The sequence below is a fragment of the Lactuca saligna genome, chromosome 9, assembly GCF_052625555.1.
Source record: "Lactuca saligna cultivar CGN05327 chromosome 9, ASM5262555v1, whole genome shotgun sequence".
In the NCBI taxonomy this organism is placed as follows: domain Eukaryota; kingdom Viridiplantae; phylum Streptophyta; class Magnoliopsida; order Asterales; family Asteraceae; genus Lactuca; species Lactuca saligna.
In genome coordinates this window covers 162,015,004-162,019,492 of record NC_136425.1, presented here as the reverse complement: position 1 = coordinate 162,019,492, position 4,489 = coordinate 162,015,004, and the positions used below count along the sequence as shown (strand labels likewise).

Here is a 4,489-nt window from a genome sequence, read left to right as displayed (position 1 = left end):
AGGTTCCACTCAAATAAATCTAAAATATGAAAAATGTTAGACAAATAAAATCCACGGATCATAGACAATTTATGAGATTTTTTTATCTAGTTAAGAATTGGACAATGTAATAAGCTGAATGTGTCTTAAGATGACAAGTTTGATTAAGTCATTGTTTATTTTTTCTCTTTCCACACATACGCCACCTTGATATGTTCCAATGTTTTTTAGTATAAAAGCATCACCAAGTTGCATATTATTCACAAACTTCTCAAGCTAATTAACAAAGACATTAAAGCACAAGTTTCCCCTTCTCAACAATGACATCTCATTTGCTTTTATTTGGTCTCTTGGTAGCGGGCTGCTGCCTTGCATTTGCTTCGGACCCTAGTCCTCTTCAGGACTTCTGTGTGGCAGACCAAAATACCACAGGTAAGAATTTATGTCTACAGGTCGAGAAACTCTCCAGCATTTTCATGCATAATTTGAAAACATATCATACTTAATTGTGATTAATAGTTTATTTATTTATATTTTTTCCCTCGTAGTATTTGTGAATGGCTTGGTTTGCAAAGAGGCAAGGCTTGTACAAGCTGATGATTTCTTTTATAGAGGACTGCAACTAATGGGAAATACTTCGAATGCGGTTGGGTCTGCTGTGACTCCGGTGACTGTAGCAGAGTTGCCGGGACTTAACACTCTTGGTATCTCAATGGCACGTATTGACTTTGCCCCTCACATACACACCCTCGGGCCACTGAAATTTTGACTGTTATGGAAGGCCGTATTCTAGTTGGGTTTGTCACATCCAACCCTGAAAACCGACTCATCACAAAACTACTTCAGAAAGGCGATGTTTTCGTGTTCCCAGAAGGTCTAATTCACTTCCAGAAAAACGTGGGAAATGGCTATGCTGTTGCTATTGCTGCTTTGAGTAGTCAAAATCCAGGTGTTATTACCATTGCAAATGCTGTGTTCGGATCAAATCCCGATATTGCAGCAGATATCCTTGCACAGGCTTTTCAAGTTGACGTCAACGTGGTCTATCAAATTCAATCTAAATTCTAACTTTTATGTGATTGAAAAATGTTGTTTTCAGTGATTTAAACTCTTCAATCTTGTGATATTTTTTATTTTTATGTTGCTATATTTAAAATTGAATAAAAAATATATATTTTATTGTATCCGTGATTTAGATGTAAATCTTATTTGGTATTAACAACTTCAAAACTATGATCTAATGTTAAATCCTTGCATTGTGCTAGCAATTGAGTTCCAAATTACGAGACAAAATAAGATTAAATGGTCCCACGTGCTTTAAGAAAGTGAGAAGTTTGGTAATTAATTTTTTTTTTTTTTCTGGATGAGTATGGTCCGTATGTTTCAATTACTTGCCTATCGGTCCATAATCCGCAACCTATGCAAATTGAGTTTTGTCTCATTTTAAATAATGTTTTGCTTATTATAATTAAAAAAATATAATAATTAAACCCTAACGCCATACCTGCTCCCATCCACCTTTCCTTACGCCACCCCACCCACCCCACCCATTACATTCCACTCCATTCTTCTAATCGCAAATGTTACGTGATGAGCAATATAATCATAACCGATATAATTATATTTATAGTGGTTGCTTATGTCACATAACTACGATGAAGGAACATCTTAGGGATTATCAGAAACTTGTGTGGATAGGAGTCGTAAAGTTTGGAAATAATAAAAAAGAATTGATCAAAGGTTACATAACCATTACGAATGGTCAATTCACAATAAACCGTTTGTATATGTTAACGGGTTAAAACACAATCTCATCATTATTTCTCAACATGTTTTTGGAATTGGAAATAAAATTACTCTCGATGAGGAAGGAAGTATGGTCAACAATAAAATGACAAATGAGGTTTTGTTAAAGTCCAAACAAAAACTGATATATATCCTTTGGATATCACTATGATCAAAGGTGCTACTTCAATATGCCTTCTTTGAAAAGTAGTAAATGACATAAGTTGTTTGTAGCATTAGAGAATCTTTCACTTAAATTTCAAGAACATTAATTAGTTAGTTACACGAGATTTGGTGAGAGGATTACCAATTTTGATATTAACATCACGAAGTCATTTAATTACAATTGAGATTAACATCACGAAGCCACTTTAGCTGCTCCATGTTGAACATTATGGACTTCAAAAAAGGAAAATTATAGAGGAAAGAAGTATATCCTTGTTATTGCTGTTAATTTTTCAAGCTTCACATGGGTCTACTTTTTTTGTAAAAAATCCGAAACTTCACAAGATCTCATCAACACTATCAAAAAAATGGAATTGCATCTTTCAAAACCAGTCGGAAGTATACTCAATGATAATGGTTCAAAATTCAAAAATAAAAAAATATCCTACTTAACTTATGGAGAAATGAATCAGTTACAAATTTTCCGCTCCATACACTACAAAACAAAATATAGTTTTTGAAAGAATAAATTGATCTCTTTGTGAAGCTAACCCCTCAATGCTGAATTTGGAAATAAAATACCATTCTACTTGTGGATAGAAGAAATCTCAACTACGGGCTTCATATATAACCGTTTTTTTGTTCATCAACATCACTCCCTATAAAGTACTTATCAATCATAAACCTAATGTCAAATTTTTCCTTGTGTGTGTTTGTAGGTGATTCATAATGAATTTCAAGAATAATCATTTATAATTCCAATCTAAATTCGATGAAGGCATATATCTTGCTTATTCACAAAATTAAAAAGGGTTATAAGGCAATGAAAAAAAAGAACAAGGAAAACTAAAGTAACGTTCAATCTCACATTTGATGATCACTTTGTGAAGAAAAGCGAAGCATACTTTCATCGATCCAAACTTTTCCATACCCTACCCATTTAAACCTTAATCTTAATACATTTTGATGTCGATATTAATTTATTCTGTGGAACTCTAGAGAAAGCAAAAACTTCAAAAGTTAATTCTTTGGACAATCATGTTGATAAAAATGTACAATTTTTTTTAACTATAAAATCAAAAATTCACACCACTCCCAATCCTCCAATTCATGAAATAGACTCTTCTTATTTATTTAATCCAGAATCCACACCAATCCATGGGGAACACGGATCAACCAATGATATGGTTGAAGGGGAACATTCTACACCATCCGATGCTCCGGGGGGCGCAAATGAACCAAGTTATGATCAATTTTATGGAGAGAAGGATGGTCATATGAAAGGATATAATATTGAGCACGTGGATAACGCTCTCTTAGATTATGATAATATGTTTCCTCCTCTAACTAAGTGGACAAAGGATAATCCACTTTCTCAAGTCATTGATAATCCATCACAAAGGCTGACGACTCATTCTCAACAAAAAGAATATCAAGTTGTAAGGAACATTTATTGAAAATATTGCATGTTTCATGTGTTCTTCTCAAAAGTTGAACCAAGAATGTCAAAGTTGCTTTACAATATTCTGAATGGTCGAAGCTATCCAATTAGAATATCGGAGGTTAAAAGAAATTAAGTTTGGAGATTAATTCTTAAACCTCATGATGCATGTGTCATTGGTTTAAAGTGAGTTTTGCGAAATAGGTTGACAAATAAGGGAATATTATCCAGAATAAAGAAAGATTGGTTGTCAAAGTATACTGTCAGGAAAAGGCATTCATTATGAGGATACTTTTTTACCAATTGCATAATTAGGAGTTTTATGAATATTTATTATGTATGATGCTCACAAAAACTTTGATATTTATAAAATGGATGTAAGTATGCCTTTCTCAGCAGTGTACATAGAGAAACCTCCTGGGATTATGAATAAAAACTATCCCTATCGTTGTTATATTTTTGATAAAGTTGTTTATAGGTTAAAACATGCTCCATGTGCCTGGTGCGAAACAATTAGTTTTTTTAGTTTTATTTATTTATTTATTTATTTTTATAAATCAAGAATCTTATATCAAAAGTCTCTCGATAATATTTTGTATGATTTATTGTTCGGACGCAAAAATACCGATGGAATTTGTAACAAAATTAGGTCCGTGTAAGGTTAAACCACCCATGGAAATGCGCAATTATCATAGTATGATTGGTTCCTTAATTTATCATACCGCAAGTAAGTCTGATATTCATTGTTTTTTTAATATGTTAGGTTTCAAGCTAATCCGAGAGAACCTAATTTGCAAGCATTATAGAACATTTCTTGATAACTACACAAGACTCAAACTCAGGGTTTATCGTATCTAGCCAAAACTAGATTTTAGATTCAAGCGTATTTAGATATAGATCTGGGTGGATCTCATATTACATGGAAAAGAGCTTCGGGCTTATAGCAATTTCTTGATGGCAAATTGATCAACTAGAAATCCAAAAAGAAAACAACTGTATCAATATTAAGGTTCACCACAATGCCTGGAATGAAACCATATCCATAATTTGGCAATTGGAGATGAAGATCTCTTTAATCATCTTCCTTCATGGAGTTTTTTTTACAATAAAGCTTCCGGA

At 32.9% G+C, this 4,489-nt stretch overlaps 1 pseudogene; it reads left to right on the top strand.

The window, feature by feature from the left end:
* Positions 1-299: 299 nt before the first annotated feature.
* On the top strand, positions 300-1,047 carry LOC145017144 (putative germin-like protein 2-3; annotated as a pseudogene).
* The last annotated feature ends 3,442 nt before the right edge of the window (positions 1,048-4,489 follow it).